The sequence below is a fragment of the Chionomys nivalis genome, chromosome 6, assembly GCF_950005125.1.
Source record: "Chionomys nivalis chromosome 6, mChiNiv1.1, whole genome shotgun sequence".
Lineage (NCBI taxonomy): Eukaryota > Metazoa > Chordata > Mammalia > Rodentia > Cricetidae > Chionomys > Chionomys nivalis.
The window spans coordinates 40,582,245-40,601,869 of NC_080091.1; the positions used below are offsets into that span (position 1 = coordinate 40,582,245).

Below are 19,625 nucleotides of genomic sequence, written 5' to 3' on the forward strand. Positions count from 1 at the left end.
TAAATGAGCTGCAAGTCACAATACCTTAATCAAGAGCAGAAATATATATATATATATATATCTATATATATATATATATATATAATAACAAAATTGGCCTTAAATTTGTATCAATAAACCAAGATCCATACCCATGCAAATCTCTATAGCATATCCCCCTTTAAATGTAAAGAAACATTTACAAACAATATTTGGGAATATGGGTGTAGTTCTCTCCAAACTTCTTCCTGCTGTTTATTGAGAGAAGTAATTTTTTGAGGGGTGTTCAAAGCGACCTTTCAGGGGCTCTTTGTCTATCAAACCACTTTAGTCTGGAAGGAATCCACAGGTTCTCATCTTCTGTGGAAACAAAAGCAGAACCTCTTTTCCCAAGCAACATATGCTTAGACCCAGATTTTGAAGACAAGATAGCTTTAAAGTATATATGTGGGTTACTTAACTCCTTCACAGTTAAAAAATATTCAAAGAAAACACAATAATATACATAATCTAGACTCTTTGTGTATATTCCATCTTTGCATGGCTTATTTGTTTGAAATCTATTACCTTTTAATATTTTATCATCATCACTCCTTTAATCCATGACTGTCTGTATGCTCTTTTAAGACTTTACCTTTTTTCTAAACCACTTACCTTTTATAACTGTCTATATTCTTTTTCTTTTTTCTTCCAAACCTATGTACATTTATCCAACACTGTGACCCATTTAGAGGTCTTTTTAAAAGTCTGAATCTGTCTTATTGTGTATCTGTAATCCTTTTCTGACCAGAAGCACTTCTTAAAATGCTAAGCCTCAGCGTGACTAGGGTCAAGGCTGCTTTGCCTTTTGGCTCTACCCAATTCAACATGGTGGGATAGAGGTCTGTTTGGTGCAAGCCATGCTCACAGCCCCATTTTCAGGCACACAGCATGTCTATGTTGCCATTAAGTAAAACCCCATTTAAATGCTCGATCTCCTGAAAATAGCACAACCCAGAAAGCCATTTCAAAACCACACAGCTTAAGGAGCTGCAGCATGCCACCAACTGAAAAACAATTGTGGCTAAACTTTGTTTTTCTGTGTCTAGAATTCCTTTCCAAGCTTTTTCAGGTTTTACGTGGATTTAGTCAGCACCACATTGGTATGCCAATTTGTAGTAGGCCGCTTGTTCATTTTCCTGCTGCCCAGACTCCCGAAATAACCACTCAGAAACTGTCTTAATTAAATCACTGCTAGGCCTATTAGCTCTAACTTCTTATTGGCTAGCTCTTACATCTTAATTTAACCCATCTCCATTAATCTGTGTATTGCCACAAGGCTGTGGCTGACTGGATAAAGTTCCAGTGGGTGGGGCTACATGGCTTCTCTAAATTCCACCTTTCTTCTCCCAGCATTCAATTTAGTTTTCCCTGCCTAGCTCTGTTCTGCTCTGCTATAGGCTCAAAGCAGTTTCTTTATTAACCAATGGTATTTACAGCATACAGAGGGGAATCCCACATAAAAGGACATGAAAGAAGGAAACTTTTGATTTTTGCATGCTTGATATAGAAATGAATAATTTGCATTGGTATGGATCTTGGTCTATTGATGTATATTTCTTCTCTTGATTAAAGTATTGTGATTGTGTAGTTCATTTAAAAATGTAATGTATAATTAAGAAATATAGGTTAATAGATAATCATCTCTAATAGTCAAGCTTGCAGTCATGTCAGTTAGATTTTCTAGATATATAGAGATATATTTCAGTTAGGTATTCTTCAAATATTTCAGAGATCTTCAGAATATGGCATTTAAAATATTTTAAGAAATTAGGACTTTTCATGACAATGAGACACATCTGGTCTTAGCAGCACCAATTACTTCAAGGGATGATGGGCATTGAAGAGGCTCCTTATGGAGTTTGTTAGCCATTTGGGAAAGAAACTGCTTTTGCCTGGATTGCTTGATGGTAAGCTGTATGAACTGAATGTGCAGGACCCTCAGAGAAATGACTGCTGATCTTGCCTAAAGGTAAGATGATCCATTGGGGTTCCTGCTTCATGAAAGAGTCTGCAAGACATTCTCCAGGACACAGAAGAAAGTGATGGACAAACTACCAACATAGGAGAAACTGTCTTTGAAATTTCCTGCTTCATGGAAAAGTCTGCTGGATATTATAGGCCTGTATGCTGAAGATGGATGCTCCAACATTACAGAAGAACTTTGGGTGACTGTCCAGGCAGTGAGATGTCTCTGTCAATTCTAGAGTTTTGGAAGTTGTTTACAATGCACTTCCTGTTTACTTAGGTAATATTATATCCTTCTGGAGTCTTTGATACAGTTGAAGAATTTATAGTTATAGTATTTCTTTAGTTATGATAAAAAAGATAAAGTAGATATAAATATTGTAACTATAATTCTTGCCTGATATCTGTTTTGTTCTATGTAATATTACTATGTTAAAGTTAAAACCTTCCTTTTTATTTAAACAGAAAAGGGGAGGTGATGTGGAATTCCCCTCTGTATATTGTGAATACCTATGGGTTAATAAACTGTCTTGTGCCTGCACAGGGAATAGAGGTAAGCAGGGAAAACTGAACTGAATGCTGGGAGAAAGGAGGCGGAGTCAGAGAGAAGGCATGGAACTGCCATCAGAGACAGACATGCTGAAACTTTGCTGGTAAGCCACTGACATGTGGTGATACATAGATTAATGGAAATGGGTTAAATTAATATGTAAGAGCTAGCCAATAAGAAGCTAGAGCTAATATGCCAAGCAGTGATTTAATTAATATAGTTTCTGTGATTATTTTGGGAGTTTGGGTGGTAGGGAAATGAACAAGTGGCCTCCCTACACATGCTTGTTCCTAGTCTCCCTAGCTGTTGCCGAGGCATCCCTTCACTGGTGTTTGAACCTGCTCCTTCAGGACTCCCACACAGACTGAAGGCCCACAGCTCTCTAGAGTCTCCCAGGACTCCCGCACCAGACCGGAACTGCGGAGACTCTAGAATGCAGTATGAACCACTACTGTATTATTGGCCTTTCTATCAAAAGAGAGGTCATTGCCAGACTATCCAGATCACAGCTTGTAAAGCACCCTATACCCCCCTTACATCAATTTAGACTCATTCTGTCAGTCCCATCCCTGTGGAGAGCCCCAACTACTGCCCTTCTTGGTGCTTCATCACAGCAATGCAAAGTTCACACAGGATCCAAGCAAGTCCAGAACGAGTGAACGGATGATCATCTTGAGGCTGGAGAATCATCCCCAAGTCCTGGGCACCCACGGTGGGCTTGGCTCAGGGCAGTCCAGGCCCTCCCCCAGGGCTTTGCTGCCCTGCCCCCAACTACAGCTCTCCCAGACTGGTAGTTTTGCAGTCCTAAACCTCTACCATACCCAACCATTCTGAAACTTTTTTCTTTTTCTTCTTTTTCTTCTTTTTTTAACAGACCTGTTTCTCTGCATAACAACCCTTGGCTGTCATAGAATTCATTCTGTAGACCAGGCTAACCTAGAATTCAGAGATCTGTCTGCCTCTGCCTCCCAAGCGCTGGGCTTCAAGGTGTGTGCCATCTTGCCCTGCTTCATTCTGGCAGAGTCCTAGTGCGGCTGTGACAGCACAAATAGGTCCTTTAAGAAGAGCATCTCTACACAGGATGCCTTTAAGAAGAGCATCTCTACACAGGATGCCTTTAAGAAGAGCATCTCCACACAGGATGCCTTTAAGAAGAGCATCTCTACACAGGATGCCTTTAAGAAGAGCATCTCTACACAGGATGCTCGTGTCCTCATGTTTGTGGACATCCGCCTGGGCAACAAAGTCCTTTTCGCCTTTGTGAAACTGCCTGAGGCTATACCTGAAGGAGCTCCCTTGTCCCCAACGCCCCAGCCCTGCTGAGAACCAAGAGAAATAAAAAGCTCCAGGCAGGAGCAGCCTGGTGTAGTTAGTGATTCTGTGCTCTGCTCAGCAGCAAGATGGTCTATTAATTGATGCATCTTCTATTTGGTAACAGTCTTCCTAATTAACACAGACTCTATTTAGTAACAGTATGTCCTATTTAATTTCTTTCGTGTGTTCTGGTGAAAAACATTATGCTTCATTTAATATCTTTCATATGTTTGCTCCTCATGCATTCTGTAACACAGGGTGCAGTTGGTGGTGCCAACAGACCATGGAGGATGAATGCTCACCATGGAGGACGGATGCTCCCTGTGGAGGGCTTTCCAGAGGGAGGGGTCTGAGCTCTTAGAGGCCAGCATTTCAGGTGGGGCAGGATAAGAAAGGGCAAGGCGGTTCATTTTAGTGCTTAGGCCTCAGCTTTTGCTTCTCCTCCCCAGCTGGCTCTGCCAGGAGCACGAATGGCAGTCACCCATGCTGGGCTAGCCGCTTGCAGCTCCTTGAGCCTTATGCTTGCCTTCATAGACATTGCATCCCCAAGGCCTAGCTGTTGCAGAGCACTGGTGAGTACTCCAAAGCATTTGACAGTTGAAGTCTGGGTCTTTGTATGTGTATGGCTTTGTGGGGGCAGTATAGACAGCTGCCTTCCCCATATGCCCTTCAGTGATAGGCATACAGCCTGGTGGGTGCCCAGGGAGGTTATGGGTGGGGCAGGGATGAGCACTGGTTCCAGAGGACAACCCCAGAGTTGAGCCTATACAGGTGGGCAGGTGACAAGTCAAGGTGTGGCCAATAGGTGGAGCAGTGTCTTCACCAGAGCAGAGGGGCCTGGGGGTCGGGGAAGGGAAGAGAGCTGCTGGACACCTGGACAGTGTAGGGTAAAGGGCCAGGGAAAGAACACCCTGACTCTAACTTGACCCCAAGACCTTGACTTCATAGCTAGAAGGAGCTGAATAGGGGAACAGAAAGTGCAGAGAGGCAGCATGGAGCGCAGGTGAGAAAGCTTGGGCATAGTCTTTTCCAGTTCCCCCATCGCTCAAAGCAGTTGTACAGGTTCTGAATAATATTGGGACCTAGGGCACCATTACATGTCCATTTGGATTAATTATCTAAGGGGTACTGAGGCAAATTTCAATTGGAAAGCGAATAAATTTAGGATCCCTCAGGTCGCGTGTAGAGGCTGGAGGTTTTCTAAGAGGCATCTCAATGGGAAATGAGAGGGTGTGGAAGACACCATGGATGAGAGAGAAGGAAAACGTCACTGCCCCCTGTAGTCACAGGCATCCCCAGGACTCAGGAGGACCAAGTTGCTCAGTGGGTCATCACTACACTCAGTGGGGGTCAGGGTCTTAGCCTGGCTAAGCCACAGGAGAGACTTGGTTCCAGGGCATCTGTAGAGGCCAGAAGGTGAGGAGGAAAAGCAGGCTGGAGGGGGTGGTGTGTCTCATTCACAGGCAAGGGTCAGGTAACAGAGTCACCAAAGTCACAAGGGCTTAGAGGAGCTGTGGCAGCTCCCAAGGGAAGACAGGAGAAGAGGGCAGGAAGGGCACAGTTGGGCCTAAGGAAACTGCAGGATTGCAGCTCCAGGGGTGTGGGATGGGGCCAGGTGAAGGGGGCCAGCTGTAGCCTTAAAGACCTTGCCTGGGGGTACCTCTGCCTCCAAGAATATCGAAGGAGTGCTGGACACTCAATGATCACTTCCTCCGACTCGGAAATATTTGCACCTACCAAAGGGTAAACTTACCTAATTGCTACTGGTGGATGGAATGCCAAGTGACTGGGGAGTTTGCTGTGGGTAGAACAGATATGAGGGACAGGGGCCACTGTGGCCCAGACCCTGAGGGGGAACACAGGCACCAGGAGAACCTATCAGAATCACAGAATCAAATGCAAGTGCTTGCTCCTCCAGGGGAAAGTCCCCATTGAAAGTTTTGCAGCTCTGCTCCAGGGGAGGTTTTCCCCAATGCAAGTGAGACAGCTCTGTTCCCGCAGGGAAAGTTTCTGGTTAAGTCTCCATACTTCCACTACAGAGATAAGCAAGTTTATGGCAGGCCCCAGCAGGGAAGACCAAAGCTGCAGGCATGCGCATTTGCCTTTCTAGGTCTGTCTTATTACACTCAGCATAAAGCCCTCGAGTTCATTCTCAAGACTGTATAGACTGCTATTGTATCCCACTTCTTTATTCCCGTGCTTATAGGTGGGGGGAAAAAGACAGGAGAGGAGGGAGCAGGGCCAAGCAAGAAAAGGCAGAGAGATTCTGACTGAGAGGTTGAAGGAGTTGACTGAGGCCAAGGCGAGAGAAAGGTGTGAGGTTGTGCTGCATACTCAGAAACAGGGTCCTGTGCTATTGCCACTGGCCCAGTGTCACAGGGCTGCCTGCTCCGGACACGTCGACAGTCAGTGTGTCTACCCATGCAGCAACCTGAAGCCGCACCGGACAGAACCCAGGGGTGTGCTGTCCTTCTGGAAGCGCTTACATTTTCCGATTTAAGGGAGGAGGTGAATGTTGAAAGTCATTGCTGTGGGACTTTCGTGATGATTTAATCTCAAGTCTAAGAAGCTTGAGCCAGGTTGGGGTAGTGTTTGAGAAAAACAGAGCTCAGCCAGTGAATTCCTGGGCTGGACTTTTTTTTCTCTCTTAACATTTAAGATATTTCAGTAAAACGCCCAGCGGACTGTTTTCTGAAAGTTTCTGAATGAACGAAACCGCCGAAGAAGCTGTGGTTGCTAGGAAGACAGCTTGCGAAGGAAAGGGGAACCCCGCCTTCGTCCTGTTTCTCCAAAGGAAGGTCTCTTTGGGCGTAGATAAGGCTCGGTGTTCTGGAAAGGTTGGGCGAAGGAGCTAGAAAACCAGCTTGTGCAGCTGCTGTAAATTGCCCGGGAGTGCTTGGAGAGGGGAAGGTACACCTCTATCGCAAACGCACACCTCTCTGGGGGATCACCCCTCTCGTGGCAGGTGGGCAACTCCCCTCCCACCCCTCACAAGTGAATCGTGTCTCAGCCCTGCTTCCTGAAAGAGGACAAAGTGATCACCTTTCTCTATACGCGAACGAGTTCAACTTTCCAGCCACTCAAAAAAGAAACCTTTCTGGCGTTTGCGGCTCGGTGGGACAGCTCAGCCCCACAGTTAGACCAACACCGCCTCCACTGGGCGGAAGTCCCGCCCCGACGTGCAGGCCCGCCCCACCCCGCCCCGCCCCTGCCTAGCCCTTTGCCCAGGAGGTTGTGCTTTCCATTAGGTCCTACGTCCCGGGCACGCCCCTATTTCCTGAGCACTCCTATCCTGGGAGCCCGACCCAGTCTGTCCCCAATAGCTGACCCCGCCCCACCAGAAGCCCCGCCTCCAGAAGCAGCCCCCCCTCACCCCCCAGTTGGTCCCTACACAGGCAATCCAACGGTCTGATCCCGCCCCCTCCTCAAATCCGGTCCCCTAAACACTGAACCCTCCAAAACACGGAGCCCCGGAGGATCCAGAGTGAAGCCCGCCCCCAAGACCCTGAGTCCCTCCTTTCAAATTGGCTGGACCCCGCCCTCCCCGGAGCCATGCCCCCAGAAGCTGGACCTTGCGGGTCCGAGTCCCGGACAACGGCCTGACCCGCCCCTCACCGAGCCCCGCCCCCTAGACCCTGGGCCCCGCCCTACAATTTCGCCCCCTGGAGCCCGAGCTCCGCTATCAGGGGTCGGACCCCGCCCCTCCAGGAGCCCCGCCCCCGGCCCGGCGACGGTGGTGACCGTTGGTGCTTTCGGCGGGCGCCCGGCGGGAGCAAGCGGCGGCCCGGTAGGTGAGCGGGGCCGGCGCGCCTCCTCGCGCGTCTTTCTTCCCTGGCGCGCGCCCCCGCACGGCCCGGGCTGGTCGGCTTGCGGCAGTGGGGCCGAGCTCGGGCGCCGCCCGCGCCTTCTTTGTTCGCGCGGGACTCCGGGAACTTGCTCTCGCGGACGACGGCCGGGGTCCCGCACAGGCCGGATGTGCAGGTTCTGCACGGGCCTCAGCCCACCGGACCCGGGCGGGATCTGACCCGGCTCAGAAGCGGGTCCGGCCGGCGGTGATGGGGGATTTAAAGTCTAACTCAGCCCGCGGCTGCATTGTTTGGGCAGAGACCGTTTCCAAGGACCCGAACTGAGGAAATGTAGGGCAAGAACGCAGAGCAGCCCACAGCGAGAATTATGGAGTATAGACGGAGGGGCTAGAGCTGTGGAGTGTAGACAAGGGGTCTCAGAGCTGTCGAGTGTAGACAGGGGTTCAGACCTATGGAGTATAGATGAGAGTGGAACTGGATAGGCAGGGGACTCAGCTGTGGAATGTAGCGGGGGTGGGGGCTCAGAACCCTTTAGTGTAGACAGAGGGTCTCTGACCCATAGAATACAGATAGAGGGGCCTAGGCTCCGGGAATGGGCTCAGACCCGGAGTGTAGATGAGGGAAAGCTGGCACAGGGAAGTCGCCCTGGGAGTGAAACCTTGAACTACAGTAAGCAACTGGTGTGTGTGGGTTGGGGGAGAGGAGCAAAATCAATTTTGAATCAAGGGGTCGTGCTTAAGTTTTCAGTTTCAGAAGGAAGCACTATTGTCGGTATGAAGTTTCTGCTGCAGAAAAACGGGAATAAAAATGTTACACCTTTTTCATTTGGGGGCCGGATGACAAGTACCAAGTAGTCAGGACCTGGGCTTCAGGGACACTGTTGGGACAGAGAACGTCATGAGGGCAGATGGGCAGTTAAGGCTCTTGGGTAGGACCTTGAAGCTTCTTGGCCCCTACCCTGGGGGAGTGTCATGCAGAAGGAGGGTTGCCTCCGACAGGGACGAGGAGAGGACAGAGAGCTGGCAGAGGTCAGCAAATCCCAGAGCTGAGGAAAAGCCCTCAGACTTGGGGTGGTGTATGTGTTCCAGGCTTTGGGAAGGCAAGGGTCCATACTGAGGACCAAACTGCAGTGCATCCCGAGTGCCAACTTGTGACAGGAGGCACTTTGTGGTTCTATGTGTCACGCAGGAGGGTCAAGGACTGGCTCATTTTTTGCCTTACGTTTAGAACAACAGCCTCAAGACGATGGATGGTGGGCATCACAGAGGTGATGCTGAGCCTGGTCACTGGCTGCTGCAATAGGTCCTTCAAGGATCCCAGGGTGGGAGAGGCTGAGGCTGAGCTCTGTATTTCTAATCCTGTTGTCATTTGACATCTGTGTCTGAGACAGGCCCAACATGCTGGTTCCATCTGGCTGAGGGAGCATGCTGGCAGCAAGTGCACGAAGATGGTATCGGGTGGCTGAGGGCCCTTAACATTGTGTGCATGTATGCGTGCGAGAGAGAGAGAGAGAGAGAGAGAGAGAGAGAGAGAGAGAGAGAGATTGCTGAAAACCTTGCAAACATTTATTTACTAGTCAGCACTTGCTTAAGTTTCCTATTGAGCTCTTGCAGAGATTTAAATTTAGTGGCTTAAAACAACAGTTTATTCTTCATGGCTCCGGATGCCAGGAGTGTGCAGTGGGCCTCACTGGTCACATGTCCTTTGGGAAAGCTCAGGGAGAATCTCCATACTTGTCATGTCAGGTGGACACTAGTCTCATCCCTGGGTTCAGGACTTGGTTCCAGCATCACACAGCTTTCTCTTAAACCTCCTTCTGCCTTGGTCTTTAAGGACATTTAGAGTTACCAGGAGATTTGAAGTTCTCAGTTTACGTCTGTAAAGACCCTGGTGTGGGTTCCCGTTCTCACTGGGGAACAGCATGGATCTACCCAAGGGTCCTACACACAAGGACTGTGGTAGTTTGTGGTTTCGCTGCCCCGTGGAAGTGTTTCTGGATGCACGCCCAGCTGTGAAAGGGTGCGGTGTCCATTTATTCTCTTTAGGAAGGTGGGGGTTCCCATTCCCTCGGCAATCCAGTAAAAACTACAGTCTCCAGAAATCTGCTCAGTAGTAGCCTGAACCCCAGCACTTAGGAGGATGGTGAGCTTGATGCTGAAGCCTGGGCCAAGTGAGACCTTGACCCAACAAAAATCACCGCACTAGAGAGATGGCTCAGTGGTTGAGAGTGTGTACTTACTGGTCTTGCAGAGGAACCATGTTTGGTTTCTAGAACCTGCCTTGGACAGCTCACAACTCCCTATAGATCTAGTTCCAGAAGAACGGATGCCTCTGGCCTCCCCAGGCTCTGGACTGCATGAGCATTACACACATGTACACATAGTTTAAAAACAATCTAGCTGGTCTTGGTGGCGCACACCCTTAATCCCAGCACTAGGGAGGCAGAGGCAGGCGGACCTGTGAGTTCGCGGCTAGCCTGGTTACAAATCAAGTTCCAGGACAGCACGGGCTACACAGGGAAACCCTGCCTCAAAATACAAAACAAACAGCCCCCCCCCAAAAAAAAAACTCAAAAAAAAAAACCCCAAACCTTAAACCCCAAAGCAAACAAGCCCAAATATGCATGGGAACTTTGCTTCTGATTTTCAGGGGCTACCATTTTAGAAACGCCAAACTTCTCCCATGCGGAAGTTGTTTGTTCCAGGCAGGCACTAACGTGATTAGTGACCGCACTCAATGTCTTTAAAAGTCTGGGGATAAATGAGAGAGAAGGGGAGCATATTGTTTGTCCTTTGTTTCCTTTCCTTGTTCTCTTATGACCTCACTGTCCCCAACTCTGTAGTAAGGGCATCCCCATGAGTCCTCTGCCTTGTTCAGGCAGTCACATAGACATGCACACACTGTGTGCTATATACATATATATTTTGTGCATCGCTCATCTATCTCTGAGCCATGGTCTTAGTTTTCCTTCCATGACACTTGTTTGTTGGGAACTAACCCATGGGTTTAAATTCAACAGTGGCATTCTGCGCCACTTGCCCAGCCCCAGAGGGGCCACCCTAGGTGGATGGAGTCTCAACTCTCTGTACACTCACCCCCCATGTCTCATCTTTTAAAAAATATTTTTGGATGATCATTGGCCACCATTTAAGTGCTGGGATTGAGCCAAGATCCCTTAGCTACCGAATCATCTCTCCATGCCCCTTTTAATAGTGGGGCCTCTTACTTAAACCAGCTGCCATCACTGAGCTGAGGAGAGCTTGGAGCACAGCTCCCATCATGCTCTTGTGGGCTGATCTTGCTGTCACTGATGTGCCAGAACTGGATTTCATTACATCCTCATGTTAGTCCGCACCTACAGCTGGTGGTACTGGAAGAGCTTCTCCAGTCTGTCCTGAAGTCCAGAGATCTACAGAGCTGTCAGCTGGGGTCACCTGTGCTATACCGCTCTGTATTGGGTTCCTGTGTGCCAGGTTCCTCCTCTGATCTCAGATCCGTCCTTGTCTTGCTAAAACTCTACTTTTTTTAGTAGCTAAGAAATGTAACAGAGAACCTTCCTTCTTGATTTTGAAACCTTCCTTATGGTCTAGTTCCTTGTTAGTTTAGCTGGGTATAGAACTCTAGAAAGTTATTCTTCTGTCCTTTGTGCTGTTGGTGCAGGGGACAGTTGTGAAGGAAATGTGGTAAGGTTAGCTAGGAATAGGAGAGCAGGGTGCCCCAGGATGGGGGGAGCTCAGGCTCCTTGGGTGGGACTATGAGCACCAGGGATTAGCCTTGTTTCTTTATAGTTGGGCTTGTCAGAGAAAATGTTGCTGTTTAGTGTTTGAGACACTGGACTGCCAAAAAAGCTGTTGGTCTTTTATGTAGCATCTACTACTAATGTGTCTCATATTTTTGTGAAACCAGTCAACTGTCTTCAAAGACTCGCTTTGCACAGATTTAAAAACCACAAGCAGAACTATATATCAACTAGCGATAAAAAGGAAAGATCAAATAAAATGAAAGGGAAAAATTAGGATGGTTTACTCTTAAATATTTCAGAGGTTTGGAACTGGTGTTTCTGGGATCAGAATTGCCCTGGCAGAGCTGTTGACAGTGAGGACCCCTGTCCTGACAGGCTGTGGCTTCTGCATGTTCTGCCTCTTTTCTAAAACTCGGGAGCCTAGACTGGTGCCCATAGTGAGAGGAATGAGTTGACAAATGTCTTCTGCCTAGCAGACTGTGGGCTCGGGTGGCATCCATTCTCAGTGCTAGCCCTGGTCTCAGCTGGCTGTGGGGGTCTCATGAAGTAGTGATGGAGGCTAGCTACTCTCTCTGCTGATTTCTTGGGTCAGTGTGCTGCTGCTATTGCATTTGAAGGTCCTCGACCTCTGGCAGGTGGGCCCCATGCAGTCAAGTCCTTGTTGGTTCCTATGGCTTATGGCTCCCTTCCCTGCCTAAAGAATTGGGTCCTCAACCTGTGGGGGCACTGAAGAAATGGGCTCTGTCAGTTTCTGCAGTGCTATAGTGCAGAATCCCAAGGAACCAAGGGGCAGTGCCCGTTCCTGTGTTCCCTCACCCCATGCAATGGCACTGCACTACATGAGCACCTCGCCTCTGCTGTGCTCTGTGAGTAGCTGGAGGCCCTGTCTGCATGCACACAGTGCGCTCTCTAGCACCGTTTGTGGAGTGGGTGAACCCAGGCAATGTGAAGCGTTACATTTGGATATCTAAGTGTTGTAGTCATTGGTGGCCTTGCACTGTCCCTTCTTTGACACTGGGAGCTTGTACATGTTTGTTTCTGTGACTAGGCCAGCCTTTGGGGTTTGCTAGTTGTGAACTTTACATCAGGAAAAATTATAGTTGCTCAAAGACAAGAAAAGCAAACCTTTTGCCTTTTGAGATGGTATCTTTGCTGCTAAATCTGAAAACAGGTAAGTGTGAGTTGAGCTTTGCTTGGAGGCAGGGTCCCTGCAGCCTCTGGACACTCTGTGTTCCTGGTCTTCTCTCTTCTGAGGTCCCTGGGTATGCAACGAGTCCTGGTTCTACTTCCTATGGGAAACACTGCTCTTTGGGTCCTGGCAGCTTAGCTTGTATTTGGAGGATGCATCAGGGAGCTGAGGTAAGCACGGGTGAGTCCTCTGGGGAAGGGCTGTGGAAGCCACCCGTGATCATTGTGCCTTGTCTCCTAAGGCTCGATATTTATTCTCAGTCAGCATTTGAAGCTTGTTTCATGTGACAGCTGTGACATTAGTCTAGCTGTGTTGCCTCTGACCCCTCCGCCTGTCAGGTGTCCTCAACTGTGATGATAGTGTGTATTTGGAGGAGCGGAGCAGGCCAAATGATGGCTGTCTTCACTTTCCTCTTTACCACCCCTATTTCTTTCTCCTTTGGAATGTTTTATTCTAAGGTGACCTCAGAGTCACTGTTTAAAGGAATTCTTCATACCTAATTTCTGTGCTGCAACTTAGCAATGGATTGAGTGTTTGGTGTTAAGACTGACTAGGATAGGGAGAAAAGGGCTTACTATGCAAGACAAGAGTTGACACATCTGTATGGTCCTAATGTTTGGCCTCAGGTTTCTTGGCACCTAAAATGTTAAAACTGCAGGGACTGACCTTTGCAGAAACCGTGGAGGAACCCTGCCTATAGAAGAGCTTGGGAGGGGAGCAACACTATGCTTGCTTAGCCAGCCAGCACTGCTCCATCGGCCCCTGGGCACACTGCAGTGCAATGGCTGCCAAGCTGCTCTCAAACACACTGGAGACATGAACTGCCAAGGACTTGCAGCAGGCTCCGAGAACAGTCTCTGAGTGGAGGTTTGGACCCTGGATGTAGGATGTGCTTGAGCTCATCTCTGCATTTGTCAATGGGATTAGTACACTCGAATGACGAGACCTTGAGCTACCAGGTGGCTATCCAGTGGTGGTCCCTCCCGCCAGTTCCTTGGCTTTATTGTTGGAATAGCTCTGATGTTGCAGCTGTCGTCTTGTCACAGACTCAATTTTAGGGAACCTGTCTGAAAACACCTTCCTATGCTTGGCCACCCAGGAATAAACAATGCTGTTGTGTATGTATTTATAGTGTAGCGATGGAAGATCAAGTGATGAATTTTTATTTTGTGTTCTCTGTGACATTGGCCATCTACTGCGGAGCAGCAGGTTGTCCCCAGCACAGCAGCTTACACTACACAGCGTGCTTCTGTGGTCAGCACTCACACAGGTTGGGATTTAACTGTCAGTCTGAGCTGTGTTGGGAGGAGCTGCTTCCAGGTTTCACCTGTGGCAGTTGCTGGCTCTAGAAGATCCTCTTCCAAGGTTGCTCATACGGCTACTGGCAGACTTCCCATCTTGTTGGCTCTCTGTCATGTGGGTGTCTAGTTAGGGACGCTCACAACCTGACATCTCCCTCAGAGTGAGGGAGAAGGGGGAGGGCAAGACAAAAGCCACAGTCCTTTTGTGACCTAGCCTCGGAGCTGATACCTCATCACTTTTGCTGGGGTTTAGTAGTTGGAAGTGAGTCACTAGGTCCGTTTCGCATCCAAGACAAGAATACTATTAAGGGCAGGATAAATAGGAGGCCTGGTTATGGGGCATCTCAGAGCTCCCTGTCAATCGCTGGTCCCAGTGGCCCTTATCCTACATACAAGATGTGTTCCACAGCAGTAGCAGGTCAGACTCTAGCACTTGAGTTGGTTTGGTGCAGATGAGGGCCTGACTCAAACCCTTGGAGAGGAAACTGAAGGGATAAGCAGTCGACCCACCTGCCCATACCCAGGACAGATGTCCCCACTGCAGGCCTTCCTGCGCAGTGCAGAGAAGACTGAGAAATGAGATGGCCTCCGAGCTGTGGCCATCCTGAAGTCTAGACTGGGAATGGCTGCAGGGTCCTTGTTAAATCCCAAGACCTCAGTATTCCTCCCGGTCTGGTTTCTCCTCCTGGAATGTGCTCTTCCTGCAGCTGAGATACTGTCACCTGCTTCTTGTTGTGAGGGCTCACAGGATCCAGTGCCCATGTCCTCCTGAGGCCTTCTGCCTCTTCAGTTCCAACTGGTAGTGTTTCTGATGCCATTGTTTTCTCAGAAACTTGATGGATCTGTGGATCTCCTTGTTGGCATTCCATATGACCCGAGTCATGGCCTGCAAGATAATCCCTGTTTGCTCTGTATGTTGAGGAATCAGGCCCCTCAGTTTTCCTGGGTCCCCCTTGGGACTCTGGCTGTCTTGTTTAGACCATGTACATCATAGGACAGCTTCTCTAGCTGGTGCTCACAAGCAGGGACTCTGGAGCCTTAGCTACCTGTTGACTGCGCAGAGGAGGTCCGGCTGTGAGGGTATATTTCTAGGAGGGTGCAGATTGGGGAGACAGGTGCAGGTGAGTGTTCCAGGGGAGTGGTAGACACAGTGTGCGGAACAGGAGACTGGAAGTTGTCCTCCTCGAGTCCTTTAGATTTCTTTGGCTTTAGCAGGGCTTCCTGCCTGTCTTGCATTGCATGCCCCTCCAATGGTTTTTCCTGGAGATGTGACCAATGCTAGAGGTGCTGTCTGCTCTGCTGAACCATGGGACAGCTAGAGAGGCAGTGCTGTCTGCATGTGCCTGCCTTATAGGGTAACCAGTACAGGTAACCTGGCAGGGAGTGGGCCTGGCCACAGCCACGAAGCACTGTGCTGCTGCCCAGCTTGGAGAGCTCATGTGTCCCTGAAGGCAGTCATCCTCACAGCACTTGTGGGGGTGTCTGGTTGGGCTGGGCACAGGGTAATGGGTGAAGGGCTTGGGAGTAGAAAGCGAGGCAGCCCTAGTTTTCTCTCCTGGAGGATGGAAGGCCCTGTCGCTACGGGCAGCTGGGAAATGTGCCAGGGTGTTTGTCAGTCCTCTGGTGTTTGGTTTCCTTCTGAATGTGTGTTCAGCAAGATCCCTGGTCATTGATATGGGTATGTGTTTGGATATATATGGATATATATTGCTTGAGCCTGTGCAGTGCATCATGGGGGGAGCAGACGGTGGGGCAGAGCTTACCTCCTGGCAGCCAGGAAGTGAAGGACAGGCAGGAAGGAACCAGGGTTCCAGTGCCCTTCCAGGGCACACCATGTCTCATTTCTTTTCCTGTTGCTGAGATAATACCTGCCAGGCCATCCCAGGGAGGAGAGCTTGGCTCTAACTCAGGGTTGGTTTAAGGGAATCCAGTTTAGCGAGCTGAGGAAAGCATGGTGACTGGGGCATCATTGGTGGTGGGAACTTGCAGGGCAGATTGTCATATCTGTGCAGATCAGGAGGCGAGAGCTCAGTCTGGAGCTGGGCCAACCTAATTCTCAGGGTCTGCTCCCCAGTGAGCCACTGCCTCCAGTAAAGTCCCATACCTTAAAGGTTTCACAGCTTCCCAGAACAGCACCACGAGCTGGAGAGCAAGTGTTCGAAATACAAGGCCGTTGGTGACATTTCACATTCAAACCTTGACATATCTTAATGACCTAGCTTCCTCTAGTCAGCCCAGCCTCCCAAAGGTTCCTCCACTTCTCAGTAGTACTGTGGAGTAACCCTTCTTTCTCTGGCTCAGCAGCTCTGGCAGAACTCCTGCTCTGAGGGCAGGGATGTGCCTTAACCTCTAGATATGGGGCACCTTGCTAAAAGATCTGCCATAGCTATCTCTCTTTCTGCCACCATAACAAAAATATACCCAACACTGGAGTACTCAATAGGGTAACGAGGTTTGAGTAACTCTCCAAATTTGACTAGCCCTTTCTGACTGGCCCCTGGTCAGTCTCACGGCCCTGGTGATCTAGCACCACAGAGTGAGAACTCAAGCAAGAGGAAGCCAGCAGGGAGGGGCCAAACACACCCTTTCTACAGCCTGCTCTGGTGGGAACTAACCCACTCCTGTGAGAGCAGTGTCACTACTTTTACAGGGTAGCCTAACGTGTTAAATGTTCCATTACTTTTTAATACTGTTGCATTGGTGAATTAATGTGAGTTTGAGGGGGGCAGGTCTTACTCAGCACCTCTAGAAACCTCCCATTGTGGTTGCACATCCGTGTTCAAGTACACTAGGGCAGGAAGCAAGCCCGTGCAATTTGAGTGGCCCTGGGAGTGGGAGGTGGGAGTGTGTTCCAAGAAGAGGGTGCAGGTGAGCTGGGTAGGTGATGGGAGTGGAGCCGGCATGTTCCTGCCTCAGCTTGGTGCCTCCTCTCTTAGATTCTCTGCCCAGGGACCTGCAGTCCCTCAGTGGGCTCCCCAGGTGGGCCCTGTTGTCCTTGTTGTTTTTCTTGTGCCTGGCACGGAGAAAGCTCTCATGTTGGTGTGTGCGACAGATGTGGGCACAGCAGCCTGCTCCTTTTAGTGAAACTGTTTGAGGTGCCCGTGGGAAGGCAGGCAGGGCATGGTTCCCCCACGGTGGTTCACCTGTCCCCTGCTTTTCAGTGCAGATGATGCTCCTTGGCAGATGGAGAAGACCAACTGGTGACGGTAGTGATCTGAGCAGGACAGATCTCGTGGGCTGCAGGTCAGCTGGATCATCACATCCAATGGGGACACAAGGTGGAGGTGCTGCCCTTTCTGGGCAGTCACCACAGGTTTCTGTCTTAGGAACAGGCAAAGCTGTGCTCATTCACACAGGTGCTGGTGTGAGGAGTGGCCAGCCCCTTGTGTTAGTGGGCAGGTCCTGGAGTGTTGGGGCCTGTTTGTGGCTGCTGGAGTTCTGTGCCCTCTCAGCCTAAGTGCTGTCTGTGGTACGTCCTTGTCCTTTTGCTCTGTTTTATGGGGGCACTTTCTGTGCTCTCTGCTCGGAGTGCACAGCTCCTTGTCTATCTTTGTCTCTGAACCAGCTAACCCGCCATAGCCCCCACTGACCGCTACTCTCTCCCAGGATCCAAGCTGCTAGCTGCTCATTAGAGACTGGATAGAAGTAACAGGGTCCCTTGTTGTTTTGTCCTAACACTACAGCCCATGCCCCTTGAGTTGCAGGGTAGGTGGGGGCCCTCTCTTTTGGCAGCTACATGATCCCGCCCATTATTTATTCTCTGGGTTCCTTTATTCTTAGCCTCTCCCCCTTTAAAAAGTCAAACAAGGCTAGACATCCTCCCAGATGCTGGCACCTGGCTTCAATTTCAGCTGCGGCCAGAATTTCAGAATTCTCTACTCACACATAACCTACAATTTAAGTGTACAACCCCAAACATACCCTTGAGGTAGGGGCCCTCCTGTCTCCTTACAGACAAACCCAGCTCATGTTTCATCCTCCTGTGCAGCTCAGGGACAGGGCCTCCAGCCTCTCTGACGCCGTTTGCTCTGCTCTGTGCTGTGGATGTTTTGGGCTTAGGAGATGCTCTGTTGTGGTAGTCTGTCATAGTTTGGATAACTTTATCTTGAGGTGGCACCATCTGGTATCTGCATGTGCTTGACAAGGTTTTAGGGTGCTCTTAGGGGCTGGCTGTCTTCCTCTGACATCTGGAGAGCTGACCTTGTCTCTGAGGGTGTTTGGACTCTGCTGGGATTGGGTTGTTGGGCATGCTTGTGGGAGATAAACATGTAGGAGACCAGTCATGGAGTGGAAATCTCTGGGATGGGGAGACAGCTGGGAGCCATTCTTAGAGACTGAACCTTCTAGAAGGGGCAGGGGAATGAGGAGAGAAGTTGCCACAAGAGGAAGGCCAGTCATGAGCTGGAGCCAGAAGGGAAGGGAGGGCCAGGTTTCAGAGGTCTGGGAGCACAATGAGGGAACCAAAGGGATACTGAAGGGCTGGGGACATTGATGTAAAGAACTTGAGAGGGAACCCAGGACCCTAGGTGGGTGGGATGCCTTGTAGCAGAGGTGGTGTCATAAAACCATGTGACTGGGTGGTGGGGACAGCTTGAGGCCATGGGGTCTGGGTTTTCTAAGGAGGCTGGCTGTTGCATGGATGGGGGAGCAGTGCAGAGAGGAAGGGAGAGAAAGGGGAAGGGAGGCTTGGGAGATGATAGCTAGTGTTTATTTTTGTTTGGTTTTTGAGATAGGATTTCTCTGTGTAGCTCTGACTGGCCTCAAGCTCAGAGGTCCACCTGCCTTTATCTCCTAAGTGATGGGATTAAAGGCGCGAGCCCCCATCGCCCGGCTCTAGCAAGTTTTTAAGGGAGAGCTAGAGCGGGGAGGGGGCTTGGAGTGCAGTTAGACAGAAGTTAGGTCTCTAAGGAGAAGAAGCAGACAGAAGGGTCTTTAGTAGGCGAAGAACTCCCTGGCTGAGAGCACCTGGGGATGTCTGCACCCAAGTGCCGGGTCGCCATTGCTTTGGGAGTAATTCATGAAGCAGTAGGTATCAGAAGTCAGTGGTGTTGTCTGGTGCAGTGACCTTGTGGGCCCCTGATCAGTGGCCTGAGAGGTCTTCACAGAAAGGAGCTGTTTTTCTCGTCTTGCTGCTCTATGCCTTGCTTGGTGACAACCATGTGGCTTAAGAACCTGCTGGTCCTACCTCTGCACTGTGTCCAGATGGTTCCAGATCCAGGTCTGCCAGGGTCAGGAGGATGGGTGGGTAGGAGGGCAGGCCTGGGCCTCCACAAGGTCGCTACAGTAACTGGGAGGTCAGACACCATCAACTTGAACCTGTGGGGTGGTGTCAGTGGGACAGCTGTTGGTCTTCGGTGTGTGCCTGATGTAGATGTTGGTGTAGGCGGTGCCCGGTAGGTGTTTGACAGCCACAGGTGGGGGTAGGGCAAGAGGTGGCCAGAGGATCTTCTGGGGGTAGGTCCCTGTTAGAGAGTGTGGCTTGTGGCACCTGTACTGATGAGGCTGTGCTCTGGAGGGCCTGTTTCGGGCCCAGTACCATCTGTGTCTGTGTTCCATAGACTGATCCAGACAAGTGAGGGGTTTCTTGGCCCTGGAGGAGGGCGCTGCATCTCTGGTCCTGGAGCAGCTTGCAGCGATGGTTGATCTTCACAGTGACACCATGGTCAGTACTGTCCCAGGCAGATTATCCTGTACTGTGTCTTTCCTGCAGTCCCTTGTGTTTGCTTCTGGAGCCACC

The 19,625-nt window shown here is 49.9% G+C and overlaps 1 protein-coding gene across 5 annotated transcripts in view; it reads left to right on the top strand.

The window, feature by feature from the left end:
• The first annotated feature begins 7,546 nt into the window (after positions 1–7,546).
• Positions 7,547–19,625, top strand: part of Rgs12 (regulator of G protein signaling 12) — a 101,055-nt gene continuing 88,976 nt past the window's right edge. For all 5 annotated transcript variants that reach the window (XM_057772281.1, XM_057772282.1, XM_057772283.1 and 2 more), the window contains exon 1: positions 7,547–7,637. The gene's annotated coding sequence lies outside the window, so the exon portion shown is untranslated. The remainder of the gene's footprint in view (positions 7,638–19,625) is intronic.